At 44.6% G+C, this 19037-nt stretch overlaps 1 non-coding gene across 1 annotated transcript; it reads right to left on the minus strand.

The window, feature by feature from the left end:
* Positions 1-8690: 8690 nt before the first annotated feature.
* On the minus strand, positions 8691-8852 carry LOC145351099 (U1 spliceosomal RNA). Its single transcript, XR_013888322.1, has one exon. It is a non-coding gene; the product is annotated as a U1 spliceosomal RNA (small nuclear RNA).
* Between the last annotated feature and the right edge of the window lie 10185 nt (positions 8853-19037).

Here is a 19037-nt window from a genome sequence, read left to right on the forward strand (position 1 = left end):
CATTTCATTGATGATGTTTCCACGGAACCACTGGGAGGAGCACCCGGATTTGTTAGGGATTTTGAACCAAAGGGAACGTTGGCACAAATCTGTCCCTATCAGTTCCTCATGCATCTTCCAACACTGTTAGACAGCTCATGGCTGATCTCTACTGAATGTTTATCTGCCTTGGCTCTCTATTGCAATTAAGGAAGGCAATAGCCTGGCAGTGTTATTATCAGACTATCAATCCAGAAACTCAGTTCTGGGGACTCAGGTTTGAATCCTGCTATGGCAGGTGATGGAATTTGAATTCAATTAAAAAATTTGGAATTAAGAATCTACTGATGACCATAAAACCATTGTCGATAGCCGGAAAAACCCACTTGGTTCACTAACGTTCTTTGAGGAAGGAAATCCACCGTCCTTACTTGGTCTGGCCTACACATGAGTCCAGAACCACAGCAATGTGGTTGACTCTCAACTTCCCTTGGGCAACTAGGGATGGGCAATAAATGCTGGCCAGCCAGCAACACCCATGTCCCATGAATTAATTTAAAAAACTAATATTTATCCATAAAAAAAACAATCTCCATCTTAATTCTCAGTTGTCACAGCAGCCATACCCTTTTTGGGAAACAGATTTCCAAAATCTGTGAAAACAAATTGGTCTCAATTTCATTTCCCGATAGCCCAAACTTTAAGATTGTGCCCTTGGTTTCTGGATTCCCTCCAGAGAAGAAAAATATTTTAATAAGAACGTAATAATTCGGAGGCCATTAAGCCTGCTCCGCCATTCAATAAGTTCATGGCTGATCTCTTCGTGAACTCAGCTCCACTTACCCACCCACTTACCATAACCCTTAATTCCTTTACTGTTCAAAAATCTATATATCCTTGCCTTAAAAACATTTAATGAGGTAGCCTCATTGAATGTTTTTAAGACAAGGATACATAAATTTTCTCTGTACCCACTGTATCTAATCCCTTTAACGTTTTTAACACCTCAATCATACCTGTTTGGAAGAACCAGAAACAAGGAGCAGTACTAACCCACTATCAAAAAATCCAAAATTTTAAAGAAAATTTAACTCAAATTTACATTCCTAGAGGGCGATAGCCAGTTACCCCAGTGTGCAACTGATTGTGGAATTGTACCAGTGGATGCCACATGCTTCCTGTCCAGAGATGCTCCCACACAATGTAAAAGAGTCAGGCTGTCATGTCAAAGACCCCCCCCCCCCCCCGGCCCCGCCCCGCCCCGCCCCCACTCCCTGCCTGCTTTCTGCCTGGACCTCTTAACTGCCATCTTGGCTCGGCCCAGAAGGAGGTCTCCTGAGCTGCTTCCTCAACTAAGTGAGACAGACCAGGAAGGTCATAGTGTCTCATGAGTTAGTTGATCCAGAATTGTCAGTAGAAGGGGTGCGGAAATTGCTCATAGATTTTGCTCTTGATCACCATCCAGTGGTCGCTTCTGGAAGTGCGCCTTTGTGGCAGTCTGGAATCCAATGGGGTTAGGTTCAGTTGTGATGTGCATCTTGTGATCAGACGGTCTATTGACAATGTCAGGGCTCATCAGAATGTCTCATTAGTTGGCTATTGATGCTCGCATGACATTGCTAAAAGAAGCTGAGGAGATATGAGGAGTAAAAACCTTCCTGCACAGCCAGCGGTTAGGGTCTGGAATGCACTGTCTGAGTGTGACTTTGGTTGCAGACTCAAACGAGACTTTTGAAAGGGAAATGGATCTGAGGAGAAAAGCTATGTATGGTTGTAGGGAAAAGTTGGGGGAAGTGGGACTAGATGTGTTGCTCTTGCAAAGAACTGACATGGACTGAATGACCTGTTTCTGTGCTGTAATCATTCTGTGATTGCCCCACCAAAGATTCACTAATGTCATTTGTAGCTCAGCATTAGCTCAGAGTCAGAAGGCTATGGATTCAAATCCCAGTTCAGGGACTTGAGGGAATGTTGCACAAGTCAGAGGTGCAGCCTTTTAGATCAGACTTTAAACAAGGCTCTATCTACCCTCTCAGATGAGAATAAAAGACTGTAGACCAAAGGCTATATTCCAAAGAACAGGGAAGTGTTCTGGACAATAATTATGCCTCAATATCACTAAAATATTTGTCTACTCATTATCATACAAGGTGGCACAGTTGTTAACACTGCTGCCTCTCAGCACCGGGGACACGGGTTCGATTCCCGGTTTGGGTCACTGTCTGTGCGGAGTTTGCATGTTCTCCCCATGTCTGCGTGGGTTTCCTCCGGGTGGTCCGGTTTCCTCCCACAATCTGAAAGAAGTGCTGGTTAGGTGCATTGGCCGTGCTAAATTCTCCCTCAGTGTACCCGAACAGGTGCCGGAGTGTGGCAACTTGGGGAATTTCACAGTAACTTCATTGCAGTATTAATGTAAGCCTACTTGTGACACTAATAAATAAACTTTAAAATGGTTGTGTGTGGAACTTGTGTACACAAATAGGTTGCTACATTTCCGACCTTGTACTTCAGATTGGCCTGAGATTGTGAAAGATATGAGAAAAAAAGGAATCTTTCTGTCTCACCCGCCACAGGGATCGTAGGGGGTGGGGGACAGACCACACAAATATCCATTGAACTCGGGTGGGATTTTCCAGTTTTGGGACAAGCGCAGCCAGGAACCTGGGAGTCATTGTTCAAGATTCTCTTAAGATTAACGTGTACGTTTAGTCGACAGTTAGGAAGGCACATGCAATGTTAGCATTCACGTCGAGAGGGCTAGAATACAAGAGCAAGGATGTACTTCTGAGGCTGTTTCAGGCTCTGGTCAGGCCCTATTTGGAATGTTGTGAGCAGTTTTGGGCCCCATATCTAAGGAAGAATGTGCTGGTCTTGGAAAGGATCAAGGGGAGGTTCACAAGAATGATCCCTGGAATGAAGAGCTTGTCGTATAAGGAACAGTTGAGGACTCTGGGTCTGTGCTCGTTACAGTTCAGAAGGATGAGGAGGGATCTTATTGAAACTTACAGGATACTGCGAGGTCTGTATAGAATGGACATGGAGAGGATGTTTCCACTAGTGGGAAAAACTAGAACCAGAGGACACAACCACAGGCTAAAGGGACAATGCTTTAAAACAGAGATGAGGAGGAATTTCTTCAGCCAGAGTGGTGATTCTGTGGAACTCTTTGCCAGAGAAGCTGTGGAGGACAGGTCATTGAGTGTCTTTAGGACAGAGATAGATAGGTTCTTGATTATTATGGGGTTCACGGGATATGGGGAAAAGGCAGGAGAATGGGGATGAGAAAAATATCAGCCATGATTGAATGGCTGGGCAGACTCGATGGGTCGAGTGGCCTAATTCTGCTCCTATGTCTTATGATGTAAAATCCTGCCCTAAGTCTTTCACAGCTTTCAGGAAGAGTTGGGGGAATAATATTTTTTTAAAAGTAGCCATAAATCATGAACAATTCCTTGTGAGCTGCCCATGGCTCCAATCTCCAGAAGCTAGATGATGGATGGTAGCAATCTTCCATTGGCTTACCCAAGCACAAGTTCAGACCATGAGGTTTAGTCGGGTCTATAGCGCGCAGACCTGAATTCAGTTCTGTCGCTCCTTTCTGTCAGATATTGCTGGCTAACGACTGGGAGCACTGCTGAATTTTGTGTTTAAAAAACAGAAGATGCTGGCACTAATTAAGGGACAAGTCCACACATAAAGAAAGGCAGGCTGGGATTGTTAAGGTGTCTAATCCTCCAACAAAACTATTTTGAACAAATTCAAAACGTCTTTATTTGTCTCCCCAACAGATGCTGAAAGGCTGCTTTTCATTCATTGCCTGACGAGCACAAAAATTATATTCCCAAAATTGCAAACAATTCTAGGGATTTTTGCCTCTGCTATTATTTAGAAGTTTTTTACACATTCTCCAGGCAATGAAGAATTTCCTGGTACTGTTCCAAAAAAAAAGTCTATTTGCGGTTAGCACTGCTGCCTCACAGCACCAGGGTTCAATTCCAACCTTGGGTGACTGTCTGTGTGGAGTTTGCATGTTCTCCCCATGTCTGCATGGGTTTCCCCCAGGTGCTCTGGTTTCCTCCCACAGTCCAACGGTGTGCAAGTTAGGTGGGTTGGCCATGGTGAAAGAAATTGTCCCTTAGTGTCTGGAGGGATCAGCAGGATAAATACGTGGGGTTACAGGGACAGGGCCTGGGTGCGATTGTTGCTGGGGCACGATCGATGGGCCGAATGGCCTTCTTCTGCACTGTTGGAATTCTATGATTGTTAGTTCAAACCCGTGGCCCCTAGCTGCACTTTCAATTCAAAGGAGTATTCTTGTCTTACCTTCTGAATTCCCATCTAAATTCATATCTCACTATGAATCGTAGAATCATAGAACCCTACAGTGCAGAAAGAGGCCCTTTGGCCCATCGAGTCTGTACCGACCACAATCCCACCCAGGCCCTACCCCCACATCCCTACATATTTTACCCATTAATCCCTCTAACCTAAGCATCTCACTAAGAGGCAATTTTAACATGGCCAATCAGCCTAAACCACACATCTTTGGACTGAGATCAACTCTCTCTGACACATCCTTTCCCAATCAGAAAAACCTTGGGTTTCTCCAGTCTTTCATCATAACTCCAACCCTCCTGACTCTTGGAATCAACCTCGCAGTTTATCTCTGCATTGCTTCAAAGGATTGATTCTTGCCGACCACAGTTGGATACAATATTTGAGTGTAGCCAGACCAATGCACAGTGCAGTTTGACTATCACCTTCCTTGACTTGCGTTCCATTTGACATTAGATCCAATTCATCCCTAGTCTCGGAAAACTCCTCTGCCAATTCCACTGCTGCATCTTAATTTGATACAATCTGCAGATTTGACAACTTTCTGAAACCTGGAAACTTCTGTGAGTTAGAAACAGCTCCAACACAGACCCGCAGCCCCAATTCATTCGTTGTAAGCTGCCATTTTGTTCTCATCCATGATAGAGTTTTACCCTCCAATTTCAGAGCTTTGAATTTAAGTAACAGCCTATCGTAGAACATGAAACATAGAACAGTACATCATCATACAGGCCCTTTGGCCCTCGCTGTTGTGCCGGGCTTTGTCCAAAACCAAGATCAAGCTATCCCACTCTCTATCATTCTGGAATGCTCCATGTGCCTATCCAATAACCACTTGAAAGTTCCTGAAGCGTCCGACTCCACTATCACAGCAAGCAATGCATTCCACACCCCAACCACTCTCTGAGTAAGGAACCTACCTCGGACATCCCTCCTGTATCTCCCACCATGAACCCTAGTAACAGCTACATTCACCTGAGGAAATAATCTCTGAAATAGTCTATCATGTGGCACTTTGTCGAAAGCCTTCTGAAAGCCGTGCCTCAGCTCTTTCCACTGTGGATGTTGCTTCCTCTGAGAAATCAAGGAGGTTGCCCAGGCAGAAACCTTTATGATTCTCTTTAATCTCAGCTCTGACCAAGTGCCAGCCAGACTCGAAACATTGGCCTCATTCTTTCGCCACAGATGCTGCCAGACTTGCTGAGATTTTCAGGTGTTTTCTGCTATAATTTCAGAAACCTTTCTGAATCCATGTTGATCACCGCTTACTAAGTTATTACCGAACAGGTCACCTTCGTCCCTGTGGTGGGATAATAGTCTAGTGGTACTATCGCTGGACTATTAATCCAGAAATTTAGCTAATGTTCGAATCTCACCACGGCAGATGGTAGAATTTAAATACAATAAAAAATATCTGGAAGTAAGAATCACCAGTAGATTATTGTCAATTATCGGAAAAACCCATCTGGTTCACTAATGTCCTTCAGGGAAGGAAATCTGCCATCTTTACCTGGTCTGGCCTACATGTGACTCCAGAGCCACAGCAATGTGATTGACACTCAACTGCCCTCCCAGGGCAACTAGGGATGGGCAATAAATGCTGGATAGCCAGTGACACCCATGTCCCAAGAAAGAATAAACAAAGCTAATCAATCCCATTATTACAGAAATAATTCCCCGTGGTGTTTTGGTGGCTTGTTTTAACATGAGTACCATGTTAATCTGTTTTCAATCTACTGGTGTCTCAATGATTATCAGTGTCTCACAATCCCTTCCCTTGTCTCGCTCAGAATAGTGCCAACTTTCCCTGGAAACGTCATTTATCTTGAATGCATTTCGACTATCTGAACTCCTTAAGATGAAAGCAGTTTTTACTTATCTACATATTTGTTTTGAAGTCTGAAGGATGGAAACTGACCTGATTGAACCATTGCCAACCCTGCAGACAGAGAGCCAATGGTGCAGGATACTCCACTCTAAATTTCTTCCAATATGATCAGTGCAGTTAGTATTCTTCCTGCTCCAGGTAGTATTTTTGATGATTAGAAGTCCAAAGATGTGCGGGTTAGGTTGATTGGCCATGCTAAAAAATTGCCCCTTAGTGTTCTGAGGTGTGTAGGTTAGAGGGATTAGCGGGTAAATGTGTAGGGATATGGGGGTAGGGCCTGGGTGGGATTGTGGTCAACGCAGACTCGATGGGCCAGATGGCCTCTTCCTGCACTGTAGGGTTTCTATGATTCTATGATTAGTGAGCAGTGAGGGAGAACGGTGCTTCTGGGCTGTGTGCTGGGCTTGGGCGGTGGGTGTTGACTCTTTGAGTCACCTTCATAAGGGAGCTGGAGCATTTCTAGAATCATAGAATCCCTACAGTACAGAAGTAGGCCATTCGGCCCATTCAGCCTGCACCGACAACAATCCCACCCAGACCCTAATTCCATAACCCCATGTATTAATCCTGCTAATCCCCCTGACACTAAGAGACAATTTACCACGGCCACTCCACCTAATCCATACATCTTTGGACTGTGGGAGGAAGCTGGAGCACTTGGAGGAAACTCAAGCAGACACGAGGAGAATGTGCAAACCCCACACAGATAGTGACCCAGGACCGAATTGAACCCAGGTCCCCGGTGCTGTGAAGCAGCAGTGCTAACCATAGTGTCACTAGGCTGCCCACATGTGACAAAGATCACATCATATAGAAGGTAAATGGCTTCACAGATAGCACTTAGTCCACGTGGTGTGCTGGAAAGGTTTCAGTCACCAAGGGGGTGGAAAGAGAGAGGAAATTTCCTGTGTTCTCTGTGAGTTCAAGTTAAAGTTTATTTATTACTCACAAGTGAGGCTTACATTAATACTGCAATGAAGTTACTGTGAAATTCTCCTAGTCACCACACTCCTGCGCCTGTCCGGGTCAATGCACCCAACCAGCACGTCTTTCAGACTGTGGGAGGAAACCGGAGCACCCGGAGGAAACCCACACAGACACGGGGAGAATGTGCAAACTCCGCACAGACAGTGACCCAAGCCAGGAATTGAACCCGGGTCCCTGGCGCTGTGAGGCAGCAGTGCTAACCACTGTGCCACCATGCTGCCCATGTGCAGGGCAGAGGGATGGGGTAGTGGGCAATGGAGACAGGGGCAGGTGAAAAGCATTTAGTCATGAGTGCATACCAGGTGGGACTGGGCAGCCCTTCCTGCCCATCAGTCCTTCCATAAAAGCTGTCAAGTCTTTAAAGCTGAAACGATTGTTATACCTTTTTTCTGCCAGGGCTTAATGCAGCTGTGATTAATTGCCCCAGCACTGGGTCATTAGTCACCATTTCAACTCTGGACCAAGTTACACTGAATCTGAAAGATGCTGTTGCATCACATAGCAACCGACTACCTCATTAATTAACCCTAATGAGAGTCTTTGAGCAACTCATTTGGAAAACAAATTGCGTAATATCTAAGTATATGGTGGCACGCAATGATTTTCTGTGAAACAATCATTCCTTTGTGTTGAGTAAGATAATCTAAATATAGAATATAAAAGGAGGCATAGTATCTGAAATTCTGGGAATATATTTTCATGACAAGCTTATACCAATTTCCTATAGAATTATATGATTAAAATACTTGGTTAATCTTTTTATGCTTGTCTCACAATTGCTGTATTATTTCATTATGACGCTGCAAAATACACCGATGCAACCTTTGCACTGTCACTGGATCCAAGGATAGCGCATCACATGAATACAGTGTCACATGGATACAATGACATATTGATACAATGGCACAGGGATGCAGTGTCACATGGAAACACTGTCACAGGATATAGTGGCACATGGATACTGCGGCACATGGATACACTGTCACATGGATACAGTGGCATATGGATATAGTGGCATATTGATACAATGGCACAGGGATACAGTGACACATGGATACAGTGGCATATGGATACACTGTCACATGGATACAGTGGTGTATGGATATAGTGGCATATTGATACAATGGCACAGGGATACAGTGACACATGGATACAGTGGCATATGGATACACTGTCACATGGATACAGTGGTGTATGGATATAGTGGCATATTGATACAATGGCACAGGGATACAGTGGCACATGGATACAGTAGCATATGGATACAGTGGCATATGGATACAGTGGTGTATGTATATAGTGGTCTATTGATACAATGGCACAGGGATACAGTGTCACATGGAAACACTGTCACAGGGATACAGTGGCACATGGATACGGTGACTTATGGATACAATGGCACAGGGATACAGTGTCACATGAATACAGTGTCACATTGATACAAAGGCACATGGACTCAGTGGCGCATGGGTACACTGTCACATGGACACAGTACTACAGGGATATACTGTCACATGAGGATATACTCGATCACAAATTTTGCAGTCGAGTATCCCACATTTGGGGACATCACAGGTGTCAGCACACCCAAAGTGCAGTGGGCTAGCCTCGTCCGGGGTGAACCACCTGCTTGATCATGGTTTCACCCCTGCCAGGTAAACAGCGTTAACTTGCATATACGTAACACTTTTAATGGAATAAAACATCCCAAGATTTTTTGCAAGAGCATTGTAAAACAAAGTATGAAACACATAAGGAGATGTTAGGTCAGAAGCAGAGAACTGTTAGGACGAAAGTCCTAAGCTTAGGGAGTCAAAGACACGGCCACCACTGGCTGAAAGATTAAAATCAGGTTGCTCCAGAATTAGAGGGATGCAGATATCACACCATTACGTTATTGCTATGACTTCCTTTCCCACCTGAACGGTAGCATTTAAAGAGTTGGCTCCCTCAGGATGGGCAAGAAGTAAATACTGACCTTACCAATGATACTTGTTTTCTGTGAATGAATAAAGGGGTACACTTAACAGAGGAAAGATATCACTATAACAGAACTCATAGACTTTACTGGAACTGGAAGGTTTGAATTATAAGGAGAGGTTGCATAGGCTGGGACTTTTTTTCCCTGGAGCATAGGAGGGTGAGGGGTGATCTTATAGAGGTTTATAAAATCATGAAGGGCACAGATAAGGTGAATAGCTAAGTTATTTTCCCCAGGGTATGGGTGTCCAAAAACAGGGGGCATAAGTTGAAGATGAGAGGGGTAAGATTTAAAAGGGACTTGAGGGACAACATTTTCACACAGAGGGTGGTGTGTAAATGGAATGAGCTGCCAGAGTGGATATATTTACAACATTTGAAAGATATTGGGACAGGTACATGGATAGGAAAGGTTCAGAGGGATATGGGCCAAACGCAGGCAAATGGGACTAGTTCAGTTTAGGCAACCTATTTATTGACTACAGCTCAGCCTTCAACACCATTATTCCGATAAAACTTATCTCCAAACTCCTGTGGACTGGACCTCAGCTCCTCCCTCTGTAGTTGGATCCTGAACTTCCTAACCCACAGACCACAATCAATAAGGACAAAGCAACAACACCTCCTCTGTGATCATGCTCCACACTGGTGCCCTACAAAACTGTGTCCTCAACCCCTTCCAGTACTCCTGATGCACCAATGACTGTGCGGCCAAATTCCCATCCAACTTGATTTTCAAGTTTGCTGATAACACCACTGTAGTGGGTTGGATCTAAAACAATGACAAGACAGAGTGCAGGAAAGAGAAAATCTAGTGAACTGGTCAATAATCTCTTCCTCAATGTCAACAAACCAGATAGTCATCGACTTCAGGAAGTGTAGTGGAGGGCATCTTCTTCTCTGCTGCCATCAGACTTTTGAATGGACCTACCACGCATTAAGTTGATCTTCCTGTGTGCCGTAACTATGACTGTATCACTACATTCTGCGTCCTCTTCTTTCCTTCTCTATGAATGGTATGCTTTGTCTGTATAGTGCGCCCTTTATACTAATACATGTGACAATAATAAATCAAATCAAGTATAGCATCCACCACACCCTTCCACCTCCTGCTGTCTTCAAACTTTATTCCTTCACTTCCCTCTGGGAATGCAAGTTTTGCGGAAGCTAAAGACAAACTGGATGTTAATTTTCTCCTCTTGCCCACAAATCAGTGTGTCCAGGGTTCCCCTCCTGGCTGCCATCTACTCATTGTTTATGAGCTGCCCTTGATCATCATCAGCCACAAGGACAGGTTTGGTTTCCAAATATATATCAGTGTTATCCAGTTTTATCTCTATTATTCTGCACTCTCTTCTTTCCTTCTCTATGAACAGTATGCTTGGTCTGTGTAGCTCGCACGAAACAATACTGTTCACTATATGCTAATACATGTACTAATACTAATCCCCTCCAATTCGATTTTCAAGTTTGGTGATGATGACACCACCGCAGTGGGTCGGATCTCAAACAATGACGAGACAGAGTACAGGAATGAGATAGAGAGTCTGGTGCGTTAACAATAATCTCTCCCTTAATGTCAGGAGATTGTCATCGGCTTCAGGAATGTAAAGGAGAAGATGCCCCTGTCTACATCAACAGGGACGATGTAGAAAGGGTTGAGAGCTTTAAGTTATTAGGTGTCCAGACCACCATCAACCTGTCCTGGTACCCCCATGCCAACACTTTGTGTAGTGCGCAAGAAACAATACTTTTCACTGTAGGTTAATACATGTGACAATAATAAATCAAATCAAATGTGGCAATAATAAATCAAATCAAATCAAAAGAAACCTGGACTGGCTGGGTTGAAGGGCCAGTTTCCATGCTGTGTATCTCTACGAGTCTAGTAATAAGTAATATATTATGAAATAATCTCCACTGCACACATTAGCGGTGACCTAAAAAAATGTAACAATTATTGAACAGAGTGCCTCAGGGAAGTTAGTCTAAAAATGGGTTGAAGGAATTTAGCAGTGAAGCTGTGAATGTTTTGATTCTGTTGAGGATTACGGTGACTGAAAGAACTATGCTATTATGTGGTGGACAAGAGCCAAGCATTTGTTTTTACACTATCCTCTAATCTCCCTGGGGTGGAGCCAATAAACACTATCACCGTCACTTTCCTAAAGCCTTGCTTTGAAAAAGATATTGTGATCACAAGGCGATCACGTGGGTGCAATATTTAGACCCAGCTCCTGAGCCATGTGCACTGCTTGTTACTGCCATAAGAACGGTCATGACACATTTATAGATTTAAAGGGACAATCGTCCTCCAATTTCACTTCACCAACATCCAAGCGTATTGAATGTCCCAAATAGTAAAAAGTGCTGGAAATCTGAAACAAGAGCAGGCAATAGCTCAGCAGATTTGGCAGCAGAAATGGGAAAAGGGTGTGTTTTCAATGTCTCCAGATGTTGAATGTCTTTCCAGATGTTGCTCAGGAATCTTCTTTAGAAGTTTACAGGATTGTGAGGGGCGTGGACAGAGTCGATAGCCAGAAGCTTTTTCCCAGGGTGGAAGAGTCAATTACTAAGGGGGGGGGGGGGGGGGGGGGGGGGCATGGATTTAAGATGTGAGGGGCAAGGTTTAAAGGAGATGTACGAGGCAAGTGGGTGGTCAGTGCCTGGAACTCGGTGTCAGGAGAGGTAGTGGAAGCAGATACAATTGTGACTTTTAAGGATGTCTGGACATATACAGGGGCATGGTCCTCGAAAGGGTAGAGGGTTTTAGTTCAGATGGGCAGTATGGGCAGTGCTGGAGGGCCAAAGGGCCTGTTCCTGTGATGTAATTTTCTTTGTTCTTTGCTCTTTGGAGTGTTGCAACAGTCCACCCCAGTGGTGAAGCTGTGATGCTTCACAGGTTGCACAGCTCTAACCTCCGCCCAGCAGCGGACAGAGGTGGCTCTTGTAAATACAGGGTGGTACAGAAGCAGTTAGCTGACACTCACGCCAGTGGCGGTTCTGTGCCATTCATACAGTCACTCCTTCTTTGATCCAACTTTCGGTCACCTATCCTAACAGCTCTTATGAGACTCAGTGTCATACCTTATCTGGTAACAGCCCTGTGAAACACCTTGTGATGTTAAAGGCACTACATAAATGAAAGATGTGATTGCTCAAGCAGCTGTCCAGCTCTCATTAAAATGCTTTTGTGATGTGTCAATCATTCAATGATATCCACCAACCACTTTGAGGATGGCTTTGATCCAAAGACAATTGATTTACAATTCAATTTACTTGCTATTTCCCATCCCCAATCATGTTTTCCAATCAGATTGAAGCGTGGTCCTTCTTCAGTTTGCAGTCAGACTCCCTCTGTGATGGGATATATATTGGTTCCATTTGAAAGCCAGCCCTGTTCAAACTGTTCTGTTGCTGGTGACAAGGCTAAGAATGTGGACTCTGTCTATTGAACTCGCTCTCTTGTAGACACCTTGAATTAACTTCTGACTGCTTCGGGATTGGTTCCTGGGCTTAGATGTCTGATCCAAGTAGCTGAGGAAGAGGTGATGGCCACAGGTTCGATTACCATCTTGGGTCACTGTCTGTGTGGAGTCTGCACGTTCTCCCTGTGTCTGCGTGGGTTTCTTCTGGGTGCTCCGGTTTCCTCCCACAGTCCAAAAGACGTGCTTGTTAGTTGCATTGGACATGCTAAATTCTCCTTCAATGTACCCTAACAGGTACCAGAGTGTGGCGACTGGGGGATTTTCACAGTAACTTCATTGCAGCGTTAATGTGAGCTACTTGTGACACTAATAAATAAACCTTTTTTTTTCTCATGTGGATGTCTTTTGCATGCAGACAATGTTTTGCATTTCCCCAACTCTAGAATTCTATGTATGGAAGCACGATGGCACAGTGGTTAGCACTGTCATGTCACAGCATCAGGGGCCAGGTTCGATTCCCAGCTTGGGTCACAGTCCGCATGGAATTTGCATATTCTCCCAATGTCTGCGTGGGTTTCCTCTGGATCTTCCGGTTTCCTCCCACAGTCCAAAGATGTGCAGATTAGGTGGATTGGCTATGACAAATCTCCCCTAAGATGTGCAGGTTAGGTGGATTTGGAGATGGTTGGGCCTGGGACACTACACTGAGGAACTCCTGTAGTGAATTCCTGGTACTGAGATTGCTGAGCTCCAACTATCTTCCTTTGTGTGAGCTAAAACTCTGACCAGCAGGAGGTTTTCCACTGATTCTAATCAATTCCTGTTTTGCTGGAGTCCCTCACTGCCACACATGGTCAAATGTGGCCTTGGTGCCAAGGGAAGCCACTCTCACCTCACCCCTGGGGTTCTGGAGAATGACTGTGACTTTGACAGGAAAGTTATCTTTGAGACAATCTTTAACTTAAGATGTGTGGAATTAAGAAAATGCTTGTTTTTTTTGATAAAAGGCTACTAATAACACATTGGGAATGACTGAATCTGATCAGCCACATTATAGAATCCATACAGTGCAGAAAGAGGCCATTCAGCCCATTGAATCTGCACTGACAGCAATCCCACCCCAGGCCCTATCTCCATAACCCAACACATTTACCACTAATCTTTCTAACCTACACATCCTGTGACACTAAGTGTCAATTTAGCATGGCCAATCAACTTAACCCACATATCTTTGGACTGTGCGAGGAAACTGGAGCACCCGGAGGAAACCCATGCAGACATGGGGAGAATGTGCAGACCCTACACAGACCCAAGCCAGGAATCGAACCCGGGTCCCTGGAGCTGTGAGGCAGCATTGCTAACCATTGTGCAACCATGCACCCCGATAATGATCGCAACTGTAAAGTCTGTTCCCCGAACCAAAGGCATCATCTACAGCTATGATGTAACTACATCGCTCAAATAGTGAAATAATATTTTGCATGGAAATGATCACTTGAAACGTTAAGATGCAGAATAATAATTAGCCCCCTTGTCCCCACAATAAAAACATCGCTCATGCTTTTCCGTGAGTTATTTGCAGACTTTATCATGTTAATGTGATCCATCTGCAAAAGGTTGTAGCTACAAGTGTGATGCTGAAGAATCGTAGGCAGCTCTGAAGATCCAGGCTGCAAGTTCCAACATTGAACCAAGGCCCTGTCTGCCAGGTGTGCTGGATTGAAGAGATCCCATGACATTGTTTTTGAGAAAGCGCAGGGGAGATTTCCCTGGAGCTCGGCCTGTATTTATTTCCCAGCTAACTTCACAAAAAAACAGATTGACTGTTCATTATCACATTGCTGCTTGCTGTGTAATGCAGTGGATTCCTGCATTGCAACAATAACATCAGTTCAAAATGCACTTCATTAGCCGCTGTGAGTTGTTGTAACTGACCTCCAACCACAACCATCTTCCTTTGAGCCGGGTATGACTCCAACCAGCAGGTGGTTTTCCCCTGAGTCCCGATTGATTCCAGTTTTGCTCGGGATCCTTGATGCTGCACTCAGTCAAATGTGGCAACAACTCTGTTGTTGCTGGGTCGGGTGTGTCACCCTTGCTGACAGTATTTGGACAAAGAACAAAGAAAATTACAGCACAGGAACAGGCCTTTCAGCCCTCCAAGTCTGTACTGACCATGCTGCCCATCTAAACTAAAACCCCTACCCTTCCGGGGACCATATCCCTCTATTCCCATCCTATTCATGTGTTTGTCAAAACACCCCTTAAAAGTCAATATCATATCTGCTTCCACTACTTCCCCTGGCAGCGGGTTCCAGGCACCCACCACCCTCTGTGTAAAAAACTTGCCTCATACATCTCCTTTAAATCAATGCCCCCTAGTAATTGACTCTTCCACCGTGGGAAAAAGCTTCTGACTATCCACTCTGTCCATGCCCCTCATAATCTTGCCGACTTCTTTCCAGTGAGAACAAACCAAGTTTCTCCAATCTCTCTTCATAGTTAACACCTTCCCTATCAGGCAACAGCCTGATAAATCTTTTCTGTACCCTCTCCAAAGCCTCCACATCCTTCTAGTAGTGTAGCAACCAGAATTTGATAGTATGATGTATTTTTCGTGCTAATGCTGAGACACTAATCTACACGAACGATATTTAAATAACAGCAATCCACTTGAAAAGGTACTTTATTTACTGATAAGGTTTATTTAATCACAACTAGGCTTACATTCACAGTTAATGAAGTTACTGTGAGAATCCCCCAGTTGCCACACTCTGGCACCTGTTCAGGCATACTGAGGGAGAATTTAGCATGGCCAATGCATCTAACCAGCATGTCTTCAGACTGAAGGAGGAAACCGGAGCACTCAGAGGAAACCCACCCAGACATGGGGAGAACATACAAACTCCACATAGACAGTGACCTGTTGTAGGTAAAAGGACATCTCTGAGACTGTTAATGAGTCAAGGTACAGTAGTTTTATTACAAAAGCTTTTGGGAGAGATCTGGCACCTAGCAGCGCTTTACCAGGTTTCTCTCTGAACACAAATAAGTGTGGGTAATTATACATCACGGTTCCCAGCATCAGTCACAACGCAAACTCTGGTATCAGTCAGGACCCGCAACGCTTCTGACTCCAGTCAGGACACAGCCCCCGGCTTCAGCCAGGACTCACAGTTTGTCTGGCAGCTTCAGTCTTTATTGCCTGTTTCCTAATGGTTTAAAACAGCCAATGATTACTACTCATTAACCAGGAACAACTGGGATTCAACTGTCCCAATACACAGTTGTTAACCGGTCCAGTCACTGTTTTTGCCCTTTGGGACGTTGGAGGGTGGGGGGAGGGAGTGGGGGCCTGTCGCCATCTGGAAAATGCAGACAGCTTGTGGAGTGCCTTCAGTTGATACTTTAGTTGGCCTCATTGGCTGAAAGTCACTGGTTCATGAATATTAGTTGATGTTACCCTCCCTCCCCCATTACCCCCCACCCCCAGAAGCTCCCTGCAGAAGCAGGAACGGGCTGGCAAACTAATATGCCAGCCGGTAACAAGAGTTTGCCAACATCCAAACCCACCTCTCCTTCAGTATGAAAATTCTGTCCATTGAGTCAGTGAAGGGAAACTTTCTCCACAAACATATTTTTAAATATTTCATTTATAGGCTTAGTTTGTGGCCAGACCAACATTCATTGTGCATTCCTAGCTGCCCTTGAGCCACTACAGCATGTACAGCAAATGGCCTACTACAACTGAGAGACTTGATAAGCTATCATCTTTCCTAGGGGGATTAGTAGGGTAAATACGTAGAGTTACAGGGATAGGGCCTGGGTAAGATGCTCTTTTGGCTGATTGGCGCACAGTCAGTGGGCCGAATGGCCTCCTGCTGCACTGTAGGGATTCTATGATTTCAGACAGCAGTTACGAGTCAACACATTGCCCTCGGTCTGGAATCATGTATAAGCGGCACATTGGCACAGTGGTTAACACTGTTGCCTCACAGTGCTGGGGACCCGGGTTCAATTCCCAGCTTGGGTTGCAGATTCTGCATGTTCTCCTTGTGTCTGTCTGGCTTTCCTCCAAGTGCTCCAATTTCCTCCTACAGTCCAAAAAACATGCTGGTTAGAGTGCACTGGCCATGCTAAATTCTCCCTCAGTGTACCCGAACAGGCGCCAGGGTGTGGTGACTGGGGGATTTTCACAGTAACTTCACTGCAGTGTTAATGTAAGCCTACTTATGACTAATAAATTAGTTTAATCTGGATAAGATAGCAGACTTCATTCCGTAAAAGATGCAAGTGAATCAGCTGGGTTTTTACAGTAATCTAATTGTTCTGAGGCTCTGACAAATTGTTTTTTTTTTCATTCCAGGTTTATTTAATGAATGGAATTTATTTGAATCAAAGTGTCATTGAGTTTTAATCAAGACTCCTGGATTATTTGTTCCAGTAATGCCTCCAGTTGACTATTACGCTCCTTATCTGTTCACTCAGGCAGCAGCTTTATAGGATAAATATTTGAATAAGCACAAATGGACTCTTAAAACCATTCACAGATGGCTGCTCTCCTAACAAGTACCTCTCTATCTTATACTCATCCTCATTACTGCATTAGAGGTTGTACATGTATATCTAATTTATCTCCATGAATTTTAGTAACACATGACGTTAAGCTTTTGAAATTCCTTTTCAGGTGGTCGATTAAACCTTCTTTGTTAATTCATTAAATTTTCTGTCGCACATAAACCGCTTACAAATTGCTTCCAGTCCCTTGCCTTAATGAATCATTAGAAGAACAGGGTTCTATTCAGTCCTAATGTGATGCAGCTAAGCTATGCGCAGCGTGCAAGAAAAGACTTGGATTTGTACAGCAACCTTCCTGACCTCAGGCGCATTCCAGTTGCTTTTCACCACCAGTAAAGTACTTGTAAAACATACACGTGGTTGTAATGTCAGAAATGCAGCAGTCAGTTCGCGCACAGCAAGCTCCCACAAATGATGATGGTCTGGGTGTTGCGATGACAGTGACATGGAGATGTTTGCCGCTATTAAGGGTCGCGGTGCACTTGCGGGGTGGGATTTTCCAGCTGGGCTCGCCCCAAAACTGGAAAATTCCACCCGAGGTCAACAGACCTTTGCATGGTCTGCCACAGCCACCCACACCCCCCAACCCCACCCTCCACCAACCCACCCCCCCCCCAACCCCACCCTCCACCAACCCACTCCCCCCCCCCCCCAACCCCCACCCACCCTAGCCCCTGCCTGATACAATTCCTGTGAAGGAGGAGATGGGAAATTTCCTCCCAGTCTGTCTCAGTGAGCTCTGACTGAGTGCGGGCTGATGGCCTCATCGAGCCGCTCTGTACAAGAGCTGGGACTGATAATTCAACGATCAGTTACGCTGAATTTTGTGTAGATTTATTTTGGGCTGGTATCAGCAGATTCACAGAATTGTTACAGCAGAGAAGATGGCCATTCCATCTGTTGTGTCTGCACCGGCCCTCCACAGGAGCAAGTTACCTAGCACTGCAAAAAGAACAAAGAACAAAAAAAATACAGCACAGGAACAGGCCCTTTGGCTCACCAAGCCTGCTCTGATCATGTGGTCCTATCCAGACCAACTGCCTGTAGCCCTCTCTTTGCCATCTGTTCATGTGTTTATCCAGATAAATCTTAAATGTGGCTAACATGTCTACCTCAACCATCTCACTTGGCAACGCATTCCAGATCCCATCACCCTCAGTGTGAAAACCTTCCTCCACCTTCTCCCCGTAATCCTGCACATTCTTTCTTTTCAGGTAACAATCCAACCTCTGCTTGAATGCCTTTATTGACCCTGCCTCCATTACACTCTCTGATGGTGCATACTCCACCCTAACCACTCACTGCGTGAAAATGGTTTCCTCATGCACTTTTTTTGCCAGTTACCTTTAATCTGTGCACTCTTGCTCCCAATCCTTCTGCCAATGTGAACAATTTTACTTATCTGTCTACTCAAAGCTGGCTTGGGAGTGCATCCAAATCTGTTAACACCACTGAAAAGAACAATAAGAAATCTCACAGCACCAGGTTAGAGTCCAACAAGTTTATTTGGTATCATGAGCTTTCAGAGTGCTGCTCCTTTATCAGGACTCACCTGATGAAGGAGCAGTGCTCCAAAGACTTATGATACCAAATAAACCTGTTGGACTTTAACCTGGTGTTGTGAGACTTCTTACTGTGCCCACCCCAGTCCAATGCCAGCATCTCCACATCACGGCTACCATTGAAAATAATATAATGCTTGGATTAGCTCTTCAATTTGTTCCCTCATTTCAAAAACTAAATGCAAGATTTAAAAATGTTTAAAGTTTATTTCTTAGTATCACAAGTAGGCTTACATTAACACTGCAATGAAGTTACTGTGAAAATCCCCCAGTTGCCACACTCCAGCACCTGTTCAGGTA

This window comes from Carcharhinus amblyrhynchos, chromosome 1, assembly GCF_965287045.1.
Source record: "Carcharhinus amblyrhynchos chromosome 1, sCarAmb.v2.hapA, whole genome shotgun sequence".
NCBI lineage: Eukaryota > Metazoa > Chordata > Chondrichthyes > Carcharhiniformes > Carcharhinidae > Carcharhinus > Carcharhinus amblyrhynchos.